Source organism: Suncus etruscus, chromosome 15, assembly GCF_024139225.1.
Source record: "Suncus etruscus isolate mSunEtr1 chromosome 15, mSunEtr1.pri.cur, whole genome shotgun sequence".
In the NCBI taxonomy this organism is placed as follows: Eukaryota; Metazoa; Chordata; class Mammalia; order Eulipotyphla; family Soricidae; genus Suncus; species Suncus etruscus.
The window spans coordinates 4701126-4714864 of NC_064862.1; the positions used below are offsets into that span (position 1 = coordinate 4701126).

Here is a 13739-nt window from a genome sequence, read left to right on the forward strand (position 1 = left end):
GAGCCATATGCAAGGCAAATGATTGACTTGCTGTACTCCCTCTGTTTGTTGTGATAGGTCCATATCCTAACAGTATGATAGATTATAGTATAGATATGTTATGTTATGAGAGGATCATAGTATTTTTTTCTTTTTTCTAAAATTTATTTAACAATTTTTAATTGAATCACCATGAAATAGTTACAAAGTTGTTCATGATTGAGTTTCAGTCATACAGTGTCCAACTCCCATCTCTTTACCAATGCCTACTAGAATATTAAATATTATATAAGTGACTTACATCTGTGTCTTGAATTATTTTTCTTTCAGGTGGCATAGGCTCAAAAAAATACATTATTTCTCCCAAGGACATTTACAACTGATTAAATGATTTTAATTTTAAATCTGAAAAAACTTAAAAAAAATAACATAGATATCCCTTGTCTTTCTGAAGTTTGAATTATGCCAATTTCTCTCTGTATGTAGGCATTACATTAGAGCCTGTTCATTATATCTAAACAAAAGATCAAAGATTGCCACTTTATGAAAAAAACTTCAGTTGGAGGATCATACTATTTTTAACAGTATTTTTCTGGGAATGTTGCACTGGTGAAAGGGGTGTTCTTTACATGACTGAAACCCAACTACAATCATATTTGTAATCAATGTATAAAGATATTAATAAAAATTATGGGAGTTTGCTACCATAGTTAACAATGTTCTATATAAAATAATCAAAAAAGTGTTTATGATGAAGTATCACCATACTCTATATATTTAATTAAAACTATTTTCTTTTGTAAATTTTATATAAATATTTTACAACTTTTTTTCAAAATTATTTTACCTCAATACTATTTCAGTAAGTGTATCTTATGGTTTATTTCCCTAGCTCTTGAAATCAGAAATTTAAAAAATGGTCATTTCCCCCTTGTTGAGGACAATTTTTATGTGTTCTATATGGTATAAAATTTATACAAAGGATACATTTTTAAATATTATATAATGTAATATTATTTTCAAAATAAATGTTCTAAACATGTAAATAAAAAACAAAAAATAACCCATATTTTTCAGGGAAAGCTAGAGAAAAGTAGATAGAAAAATTACTCTCGAAGCCGGAAAGAGCAAGGAGGTAAGGCCTTTCATGCAGAAGGACAAGATTTGAATCCGGGCATCCCATATGGTCCCCTGTGCCTGCCAGGGGCGATTTCTGAGCATAGAGCCAGGAGTAACCCTGAGCGCAGCCGGGTGTGACCCAAAAACCAAAAAAAAAGAAGAAAAAGAAAAAGAAAAATTACTCTCTACAAGAATTTTTGGTCTGGCTCTAGCTATAAAATAAGATAAAATATAGCATAAGTAAATGTAAAGGAAGAACGTATAGGGAAATATATTCCAGTTCAGGAAAATGTCAGGTGAACCAAGTCTAGTATCCAACCACCAGAGACTTAAGTACTATTAATTCACTTTTGGTGGGAAAATCGTGGTTTGACCACTATGGATAGCAATATGAAAAAAATAATCATAGAATTCTCATATGCCTCAACAATACCATTTCTTGCATTTATTCCAAAACACAAAACATTAATTTAATAGAACGTATGCACACCTATGTTGACTGAAACTGTATACTAGCCAATCGATGCAAACATCCAAGTTTACAATTATGAATGAATAAATAAGTTGTGGTATATTTATATAACAGAATACTATGTAGCTGATGAAAGGATAAAATCATGCTAGTTGCTGCTATGTAAATGAAATTAGAGAATATCAGACAGAATTAAGTCAGCCAGATGGAAAAGGACAGGAAGAGAATGATTGGGTTTCTTTCTTTCATGTGTGGGGTATAAAGATATACAGAAAAGGAAACAAATGGAGAGTTGGTCCACAGAACTGATTTTTGGGGGTGGTGGCAAGTGTATGGGATAATACTGGAAGGATTAATACTAATTAATATTAATTAGTAATTAATCAATACTAAACTAATAATACTAGTTTTGGAAGGACATATAGATGGAGCTATCATGAATGGTATTGTAAATCAAAACAGCACCTCAATAAATTGTACATATAAAAAAGAAATACATATATTGATCTTTATATGAGAACATTCTATTAAACCATTTAAAAAGCAGTAGATTTGATGATTTCCTTCTTAGATACTACATATATTGTTCTCCCAAATATTTCCCATAGAAAAATTTGCTTTATATGTTCCTATATTGAGAGTGAATAAGAACTGGTGTTAACTATCACTGACTAATGGTTGTTGAGGCCTGTTATCACCCTTGAAATGACAAACTGGGAGGAATTTGTAAGCATACATTATGGTGGTTTCAGAAAGAAAAAAGAAGGAAAATGAGGTAGTTTTGCTAAAAAAAAAATGCATAACTAAAAGCACACATATTCTTGTTTTCATTTTCTATTCTTTTATTTAGTCAACATTACAATTAACTGCTATCTTCGCATACATGATACAGGAAGAGCAGTAAATTAACCTGCACACCTCTTCCCCTTGCCAGATAATTAGGTTGAAAGCTGCTTACTTTTTGAAGTAGGAACAAAAGAAAAAATACAGAAAAGAAAAAGAAGAACCAAACTGAACCCAAATTAAAATAAATAACAGGGCTAATCAAAACACTTTCCAGGGTAACTTTTTTCTGCTTTCTTTTATTCACGATATATATATATTTTTTGTTGTTGTTGTTTTTAAAGAAAGATTTAGAGGTAGGATAAGTGAAAACTATCAAGTAAATTTTTTCCTAATATAAGACATCTGGTTTTACTCATTCCTACTTTATTTTTTTTGTTTTGTTTTCATTCCTACTTTAAAAGGAAATTTCACCATCCCCATCAAGGTCAACAACATAAGAATGAGCTACAGAAGATGTTACGTTTACATGATTAGTTTGTGAGCAACACAGCATGAGACATCTCTTTCTGTAGATGGGCAGGGCATGAGAAGCAGATGCAAGAAAGAGTGTGAGGAGGTCCTGAGCCACAAGTAGCTGTTCAGGGTTCACTTTTGGCAGCGCTCAGGGAACCATGTGTGATTGAACGTGAATCAGGTGCATGCAAGGCAAAAGCCGCACCTATCAGTACCCAAGACAGATTTTTAACAGGTTTTAATGACTGCAGGCAACTGCATGTGGAAGGAAAAGGAAAAAGAGTGAAGCAGAATGACATCCAAGAGGTAAGCATTCAGTTGCATAAAATTATTGCTTTCTAAAATGTAGTTACATATTCCAGTTCTTTTCATTTTAAGAGTAGTCAGGAATCTCGATTTTATGCAAATTATTATTTTTCACTAGAATTCTTTTATTTTATTTATTTAGAAATTTTATTGAACGGGGCAAAAGGAAAGGTAAGACATTCAAAGAAAACATGGGTTTCTCCAAAGGGCGAGGAGAGTCCCATGTAGTAGAAGAAAGAACACATCCCTATGTTGGGATATGGACAATTTAAATAAAATCCTTCACTTGGTATTTTCATAACCTTTATCTTTTAGGTGAAATACTCCAGTATGTCACCCATCTTGTCTATGCTTTCCTCTATTATTTTTAACATAGGAATCGTAGTTATTTGAAGTTCTTACCTAGTAGCTCGAATATGTGATGCACCTCTGAGCCCGCCTTTATTGACTATATAACTTCACCAGTTTTTTTCTCTCCTATTGTTGAAATGTTAGTAATTTCTGATGAACACATTAAAGAGGTTGAAGACCATATCTTTCTATAGGATTTTTATTTTTTTCTAGTTAGCAGTTAAACTCAGCATATTACTGTATATACTCGAGTATAAGGCGAGTTTTTCCAGCACAAAAATGGTGCCGAAAAACCTGAACTCGGCTTCTACTCGGGTCATACAGCTTACTTGCATCAGTGCGCACGCACCGGTCGTCTTCTGCAGCCTGCTGGAGGGGCGGTGCCTCAGCTGAGTCCCCAAGTCTCTGTTGAGCTGACAAGGTGGGCAGCTGAACTGAACTGTAAGCCACTGTACTATTTAAGCCACAATATCCTGCGCTCTGTATGAGACGCACAGCAGTGATGAGGATATCTGCGAACTCAATGTCTCTGCTGATCCCCTCACAACAGATACAGCTGAAGCTCTGTTTGGACATACAGATGAGGAGGAGGAAGAATCCAGTTTTGAAAGGTTTTAACTTTTGTGATTTAGCTTGATTACCTGTGAAGCTAAGGTTTTCTGCACTTTATTTTTCAAGTTTTCAAGTTATTATTGCTAGTTTACAATTTTTCTTTAGCGAAATATTGAAAAACATTTAACCTATAGATTCCTCAATTGTAATTTTTTGGGTATATATTTTTATTTTTTAAATTTACCAGTGGCTGCTGCATTTCTACCTCGGCTTATACTCCAGTCACTAAGTTTTCCCAGTTTTTAGGGTAAATTTAGGGGGGTTGGCTTATATCCGAGTATATAGGTACTTGATTCAATCAAGGCTTAGTTTTTATTCAGGCTATGTTAGAGTGGGATCTATTTTAGCTCTCCTATTGTTTTAGGGTGTGGGCTTTCCGTACCTTAACTAATTGCATGAGGTTTTCATCAAGTCCCACCATTCTGGCTGGTTCCAATGTCCTGTATCTTACCCTGCAGTGTGCTAAAAATGTATTCCTAGTTCTCTCCCCAGCTATTTTTTTAAAGCTGCTTTGTATTATCTCTGGTCGTAACCTAAATAGCAAAGTAATCTATCTCAAAAAAGTTTACATTAGGTCAAAAATTTTTCACCCAGGGGCCGGGCGGTGGCGCTAAAAGGTAAGGTGCCTGCCTTACCTGCACTAGCCTAGGACGGACCGCGGTTCGATCCCCTGGCGTCCCATATGGTCCCCCAAGCCAGGAGCGACTTCTGAGCGCATAGCCAGGAGTAACCCCTGAGCGTCACCGGGTGTGGCCCAATAAAAACCAAAAAAAAAAAAAATTTTTTTTCACCCAAAGTCCAATTTTAGTCAAATGCTGGGTGGAGTGAACTGTGTTATGTGTCATAATTCACATTATTTGGGAGTTGAACCTAGGGATCAAGGGAAATATCTAGACAGTATCTTAGAGTTCACTCTTATAATCAACACTATGCTCTCATATTCCAAATGATTAACACACCCATTTCTGCTTATTTTGCCAGTGATTATGCCATGCTTATTAGGGTCCCACATCCCTGGGCAAGAGCAGGAAAAACTACCTCAGGAATAGGTGGCTGAAAATGATACTAGTACCTCCCTTCTTAAAGCTATATACTTGTGATGACTGTTATTTAACAGTAGTTAATAATTGTTCTATATATTTTAGCCAGATTTAATAGCTATTAAAGCAATATCAATGCCTACTCCACCATAGTAAGTAGTAATGGTCCAATTCTGTGTAAGTGTTGGTGAAAGAATATCTTTTAAATTAAAACAGTCTTTTTTGGATAATACCTGGTAGTGCTCAGGAATTACTCCTGAATCTATGCTCAGAGGAACCACATGTGGTGCCAGAAATTGAACATGCAAGACGAGCACCTTGGGGCCAGAGAGATAGCATGGAGGTAAGGCATTTGCCTTTCATGCAGGAGGTCATCGGTTTGAATCCCAGCGTCCCATATGGTCCCCTGTGCCTGCCAGGAGCAATTTCTGAGCCTGGAGCCAGGAATAACCCCTGAGCACTGCTGGGTGTGATCCAAAAACCACACACACACACACACACACACACACACACACACACACACACACACACATACACACACACAAAAGACGAGCACCTTGACCCACTCAGGAGTCTTTAAACAACACTATCATATGCAGAACCTTACATGAAAGATACTAATTAAAGCTACCCTAACATATTATTTCTCATCTATGTATTTAAGAAAAGCACAAATTTAATGAATAAACTAATTTGGAGAAAAATTAGATTTGTAGTAAGTCTACTTTGTTGCCAGTGGAAAATGTCAATGAATATAAATTCTGTGGAGGGCAGTACTGTAATCTGAATCCATCCCACTTCCACACTTTGTTCTACTGATGTGTTCATGCATATGTAAAATGGCAGCCAGTCATGCAATTTTGGAGTCCAACAAAGCAGGCTTGGGTACAACCAAGGGCACACCTAAGTGGTGTGTAGTGAACATGCAGTGCCAGGAATTAATTCAGTTCCTGAATGCCAGGAATCTTCTCCAGATCTACTTCCCTGGCCTTTATATGTTCCTTTTTCTTTTTTTTTCTTTTTTTTTGGTTTTTCGAGCCACACCCGTTTGATGCTCAGTGGTTACTCCTGGCTACGCGCTCAGAAATTGCCCCTGGCTTGGGGGGACCATATGGGACGCCGGGGGATCGAACCGTGGTCCTTTCCTTAGCTAGCGCTTGCAAGGCAGACACCTTACCTCTAGCACCACCTCGCCGGCCCCTATATGTTCCTTTTTAAAATTAAACGATTAAAGGATATAGGAATAGGACAATAGAGCAAACCCTATATCCTACTTACAAATACTTACAAAGTATTAATATGCTTCTCTATTTTCTTCAAAATTCTTTGAATTTTGGGTTGGGGGCCTCTTAAGCAGTGATAAGAAAGCCCAGAGGTCATTTGGATGATTCTTGGGCAACTAAGTCGTAATTCAGTGCAAAACTTAAGGATTCAATAGTGTTCAAGCCACAGCATGCAGGGATACTTACTCATGCTGTGGTGCTAGGGAACCGTGGGTCACAATCACTGTGCACAGGGGCCTCCAGAGCCACACCTGGTGATGCCTTGAGTGCGAAAGAAATCTATGGGAGTGTGTGATGTGGGAATATGAGGCAATCACAATGGGAAGGAAGAAGGAAAGAGTCTTCCTTGAACTAGACACTTAAAATGAGACCAGGGCAAAGGTCTTCTTAAAGACTTAGTGGAGAAGGAATGTCTTTTATCTAGAATAAACTTGCTGCTGTTATTTTGCTGAGGTTAAGGTTATTCAAATTGGTTAGTTCTCTTACGACTGGACTTTGGATATGAAATTTCAGAGCCTGTATTTGAATGAAGCTGCTTTCTGAAAAAAAACCCTGTTTCCTGTTGGGTTACTGATCCTACCCTAATCAACAATTGTCACACCTAGGGTGTGACCTGGTGATAGTATACTGGATTATTCCTTATTTAGTATTCTGCTCCAAACCTAGGATAGTACCTGATTCTTTTATTTAAATATATTTACTTAACCACCTTGATTACAAACATAAATATGGTTGGGTTTCAGTCATGTAAAGAAAACCCCCTTTCACCAGTGCAACATTCCCACCACTAATGTCCCAAATATCCCTCCTCCCCACCCCACCCTGCCTGTACTCTAGACAGGCTTTCTAATTAGCTCATTCATTCTCATTGTTAGGATACTTCGCAGTGTAGTTATTTCTCTAACTACACTCATCACTCTTTGTAGTGAGCTCCATGAAGTGAGCTGGAACTTCCAGCCCTCCTCTCTTTTGTCTCTGAAAATTATTGCAAGAATGTCTTTCATTTTTCTTAAAACCCATATATGAGTGAGACTATTCTGGGTCTTTCTTTCTCTCTCTGACTTATTTCACTTGGCACAATAGATTCCATGTACATCCATGTATGGGAAAATTTCATGACTTCATCTCTTCTGATGGCTGCATAATATTACATTGTGTGTAAGGACCACAGTTTCTTTAGCCATTCATCTGTTGAAGGGCATCTTGGTTGTTTTCAGAGTCTTGCTATGGTAAATAGTGCTGCAATGAATATAGGTGTAAGGAAGGGATTTTTGAATTGTATATGAATATACATATACATAGATATGCATATACATATATATACCCTAGAAGTAGTATAGCTGGATCCTATGGGAGCTCATTTTCCAGTGCTTGGAGGAATCTCCGTATCACTTTCCATAAAGGATGGAATAGATGGCATTCCCACCAGTAGTGGGTAAGAGTTCCTTTCTCTCCACATCCCCGCCAGCACTGCTTGTCCTCATTTTTGTGATGTGTGCCAATCTCTGTGGTGTAAAATGGTACCTCATTATTGTTTTGATTTGCATCTCCCTGATGATCAGTGATGAGGAGCATTTTTTCATGTGCCTTTTGGCAATTTGTATTTCTTTTTTGGCAAATTGTCTGTCCATTTCTTCTCCCCATTTTTTGATGGGATTAGATGTTTTTTCTTGTAAAGTTCTGTCAGTGCCTTGTATATTTTGGATATTAGCCCCATATCTGATGGGTATTGGGTGAATAGTTTCTCCCACTCAGGGGGTGTCTCCGGTATCCAGGGCACTATTTGCTTTGATTCTCAGCTTAATATATTCCCATCTGTTAATCTCTGCTTTCACTTGTTTGGAGAGTGGAGTTTCCTCCTTAAAGATGCCTTTAGTCTCAATGTCATGGAGTGTTTTACCTACATGTTGTTCTATATACCTTATGGTATCAGGTCTGATATCAAGGTCTTTAATCCACTTGAATTTTACCTTCTTAAATGATGTTAGCTGGGGGTATAAGTTCAATTTTTTTGCAAGTGGCTAGCCAGTTGTGCCAACACCACTTGTTGAAGAGGCTTTCCTTGCTCCTTTTAGGATTTCTTGCTCCTTTGTCAAAAACTAGGTGATTGTATGTCTGGGGAACATTCTCTGAGTACTCAAACCTATTCCACTGATCTGAAGGTCTGTCTTTATTTCAGTAGCATGCTGTTTTGAGAACAATTGCTTTGTAATACAGTTTAAAGTTAGGGAAAGTAATGCCTCCCATATTCTTTTTTCCCAAGGATTGCTTTAACTATTCGAGGGTGTTTATTGTTCCAAATGAATTTCAAAAGTGTTTGATCCACTTCTTTGAAGAATGTCATGGGTATCTTTAGAGGGATCGCATATATCTGTACAATGCTTTGGAGAGTATGGTTAATCCTGCCAATCCATGAGCAGGGTATGTGTTTCCATTTCCGTGTGTCCACTCTTATTTCTTGAAGCAGGGTTTTATAGTTTTCTTTGAATAGGTCCTTCACGTCTTTGGTCAAGTTGACTCCAAGATATTTGAGTTTGTGTGGCACTAATGTGAATGGGTTTTTTTTTTAATGTCCATTTCTTCCCTATCATTATTGAGTGTATAAAAAGGCCATTGATTTCTCTGTGCTAATTTTGTAGCCTGCCACCTTGCTATATGAATTTATTGTTTCTAGAAGCTTTTTGGTAGAGTCTTTAGAGTTTTCTAAGTAGAGTATCATGTCATCTGCAAACAGTGAGAGCTTGACTTCTTCCTTTCCTATCTGGATTCCCTTGATATCTTTTTCTTGCTTAATCACTATACCAAGTACTTCCAGTACTATGTTGAAGAGGAGTGGTGAGAGAGGACAGCCTTGTCTTGTAATTTAGAATTTAGAGGGAAGGCTTTTAGTTTTTCCCCACTGTGTATAATATTTACTATTGCCTTGTGGTAGATGACCTTGACTATATTGAGAAAGGTTCCTTCATTACCCTCTTGCTGAGAGTTTTTTTTTTTTATCAACAATGGGTGTTGGACCTTATCAAATGCTTTCTCTGTGTCTATTGATATGATCATGTGATTTTTATTTTCCTGTTGTTGATTTTGTGTATTATGTTGATAGATTTTAAGAATGTTAAACCAGTCTTGCATTCATGGGATGAAACCTGCTTGATCGTAGTGAATGATCTTCTTGATGAGACATTGGATCCTATTTGCCAGAATTTTGTTGAGGATCTTTGCATCTGTGCTCATCAGGGATATTGGTCTGTATTTTTCTTTTTTGGCAGCATCTGTCTTGTTTTGGTATCAAGGTGAAGTTGGCTTCATAAAAGCTATTTTGAAGTGTTCCTGTTTTTTTAATTTCATGAAAGAGCCTGGCTAGGATTGGCAGTATTTCCTCTTGAAAGGTTTGAAAGAATTCATTCATTAGTAAATCCATCTGGGCCTGGGCTTTTCTTTTTGGGCAGACATTTGATTACCATTGTAATTTCCTCAATAGACAGTGATGGGGGTGTTTAGATATGCTACATCCTCCTTACTCAACCCTGGAAGGTTATAAGAGTCCAAGAATTTATCCATTTCTTCCAGGTTCTCATGTTTAGTGGCATAGAGTTTCTCAAAGTAGTCTTTGATTACCCTTTGAATCTCTGCAATATCTTTAGTGATCTCTCCCTTTTCATTTCCAATACTGGTTATTAAGTTTCTCTCTCTCTCTCTCTTTGTGAGTTTATCAAATGGTCTATCAATCTTGTTTACTTTTTTAAAAAAGCTCTACTTTCATTGATCTTTTGGATTGTTTGTTGGGTTTCCACTTCATTGACTTCTGCTCTCAACTTTGTTATTTCCTTTTGTCTCCCTATTTTTGTTTTCTTTTATTGATCATTTTCTAATTTTATAAGCTGCATCATTAAGCTGTTCAGATATGCCCCTTCTTTTCTGATTGATGTGTGCTTGAAAAGCTATTGATTTTTTTCTCAGGACTGCTTTTACTGTGTCCCATAGATTCCTGTAGTTTGTGTCTTCATTGTCATTTGTTTCCAGGAAAGTTTTGATTTCCTCTTTGATTTCATCTTAGACCCACTGGTTGTTCAGTAGCAGGCTGTTTAATTTCTAGTTGTTAACATTCTTTTTCTGTGCTCCTTTGTAGTTCACATCTAATTTCAGAGCCTTGAGGTCAGCAAAGGTAGCAAAATTTCTATCCTCTTGATTTTATGGAGGTATGTTTTATGCGCCAGCATTTGGTCTATCCATGTACACTGGAGAAGAATGTATATCCAGGTTTTTGGGGATGGAGTGTCCTATATATCTACTAGTCCTCTTTCTTTCATTTCTCTTTTCAGGGCTAGTATATATATATATTTTTTGGTTTCAGTCTGGTTGATCTATCAAGTGTTTACAGGGCCGTGTTGAGGTCTCCCACAACTATTGTGCTATTATTGATGTCTTTTTTACAAATTTGTCAATAACTGTATTAGATAATTTGCTGGTCTCTCATTGAGTGCGTATATGTATAGTAGTCTTATTTCTTCCTGTTGCAAATATTCTTTGATTAGTACGAAGTGTCCATCTTTGTCCCTTACAACTTTTCTGAGTCTAAAGTTGGCATCATCAGATATTAATATGGCCACCCTAGCTTTTTTAAGGATGTTGTTTGCTTGGATGATTTTCTTCCAGCCTTTGATTTTGAGTCTATGCTTCTTCTGACTATTCAGGTGTTTTTCTTGTAGGCAGCTGAAGGTTGGGTTCATCTTTTTATTCAATTTGCCACTCTGTGTATCTTAATTGGTGCATTTAGTCCATTGACATTGAGGGAGATGATTGTCATAGTATTTATTATCATCTTTGTGTATAAGTTTGGTGTGTTTGTTAGTCTGTCTTGTCTTAAAAGTAGACCTTTCAGTTTTTCATTAAAGGCTGGTTTTGCATCTGTGAAGTTTTTGAGTTGTTGTTTATCCGTGAAGCTATGCATCCTTCCTTCAAACCTAAATGTGAGTCGAGTTGGGTGCAGTATTCTAGGTGAAGCTCCATTTCATTCAGTCTTGTCGCAATATCCCACTACTGTTTTCTGGCCTTGAAAGTTTCTTATGACATATCTGCTGTAAATCTTGGATGTTCCTTTGAATGTAATTTCCCTTTTTGATCTTGCTGCTTTCAGTATTCTATCTCTATCTGTAGGATCCGTCATTGTGACTAGGATGGGACTTGAGGTGCTTTTCTTCAGGTCTCTTTTACCTGGGACTCTTCGGGCATGCAGGATTTGAGTACATGCAGTCTTTAGCTCTGGAAGTTTCTCTGCGATGATGCCTTTGACTGTTGATTCTTCGTGGGGATCCCCTTCCTGGGCCTCAGGGACTCCAATGATTCTTATGTTGTTTCTGTTGAGTTTATCAAAGACTTCTATTTTCATCTGTTTACATTCTTTGAGTACTTTTGCCATTGTATGATCACTTGCTTTAAGGTTCTTTTCCAGACTCTTCTGCTGTATGAAGTTGTTCTGCATTTGATCTTCCAGTTCACTGATTTTGTACTCAGCTTTTGTTACCCTGCTGCAGAGGCCATCCACTGAGTTTTTCAGTTGAGGTATGGTGTTTTTCAAATCTGTTATTTCAGTTTGGACTTTGTTTATTTGTCTTTGTGTTCTGTTCAGCTAGAGCTTTATTTTCTTTGTTTTCCATGAGGATCCTCCATATCTCTATTCTAAACTCCTTATCTAAGAGGTTAATCAGATGGTTTGTATTTTTGGTGTCATCAGATCTATCTTCTTCATTCTCTGTGCATGAAGGTTTGCCTGCGAGGTTTCCCCATTATCATGCTTGTAGTGTGATTTTTTTCTGCGTGTTATGGTGGGGTTCATTCATTAGGAAGAGCGCACGGCCGCGAAGCAAAGCAGAGCAGCCACATTCTTCTGGAGACTCTAGGAGAGCAATTTTGCTGGGCCCTTCTCGGCCCACTCAGGAGAGGTTCAGGACACAGGACAGTAGAAAAACACGTTTTGGCGACACTCACAGTCTCTTGCAGTTGGTACGCACTCAGCAGGGACAGAATTCTGCAGCCTGACGGCACAGACAGAGGAATTGCATTTTTGCTGGTCATCTCTCTTGCTGGTTTTCCGGTACCTAATTCTTGCCAATAAAAGCAAGGGTCTGAGGAAGGTTGGCGCTTATTCTTCGGTCTTCTTCCACTGAACTGCACTTCATCTTAGGAGCAGAAAGATTTGTGGCTTGAATTCCTTGTTTGAGCCCTGGATTTCCTGAACCCATTCTTGTACTTTTACACTGTGTGAATTATTTTCTGTGAATCTCTACAACTGGAACTGTTCCCCCTGACCTAATCGAACATGGGATGGGAACTGCCTTTCCTGTCTCAGTGGGAATCAAACCTTAATCAATTTCCTAGAGAACATGACATTTCAGTTCCTCAGACTCTTGCTATTGAGTCCTACAACAAGAAGATTCAGTAGTGCTGGAAATCAAAACAAGGTCAAGTGCTAAAAAAATGAAGTGTTGTTGCAAACAAATTTAAAGTCTTCCAAACATCTTTTTTTTTTATCTCTAGTATCTCTTAATATTCTCTAATCTTCTTTGTTTTATTCACTTACTTACAGAAGTTAGAGTAAAAAAATTATATTAAAATAGTTTAAATTAATTCAAAATAGCTAACATATGTGGTTTCCTATGTGGTTTCCTAGTGTCAAGCTATGGAAGTCTATAGTCATTCTGTACTTCATTCATTAGCATAGTTTCTATACATACAGCATGAGTTAAAGGTAAACTTCCAGCCTACTGAGACCTATATTTTCCCAAGCTACACTTATTTATGTTAAAAAAATAAAATGAAGTGTTTAGTTTTAAAAAGCTTCTCAAGTAAGAATCCTGCTGAGGCTTCTTCTGAAAGCATGGAAAAACATGTTAACTCCGGCAAAGGATTTAATTGCATGGAACAGATGATCCTATCAAAAAGAGGTAAACAACAAGATTTTAAAAAAGGAATTCAGAGTGGTCATCACCTCTCACCATGGAAAAATAAGACTAAAGAGCTCAAACAGAGAGATTTATAGCCTTGTTTTGGGAAAAGACTTGTGCACATAATTGAGCTGCCAATCATTCTTGAGCTGAATGCTAAAATCATATTTCTATGAATAAAATAGTGAAAATTATCAAAATGGATATGGTACCAGCTTAGATAAGCAAAATATTTTTAAAAGTACTTGTTGTATATTATAAATTTAAATATATGTATTCATTGTCTGATAGAGATCAGACAAAATGAGTTATAAAGCAGAATCCATGAGTCATTATC

General features: G+C 37.0%; 1 protein-coding gene across 1 annotated transcript in view; it reads right to left on the reverse strand.

Moving 5' to 3' along the window:
* The window catches only part of MAP3K5 (mitogen-activated protein kinase kinase kinase 5), a 233126-nt gene that overhangs the window by 89772 nt on the left and 129615 nt on the right, over nt 1-13739 (reverse strand). The gene's annotated exons all lie outside the window — the stretch shown is intronic.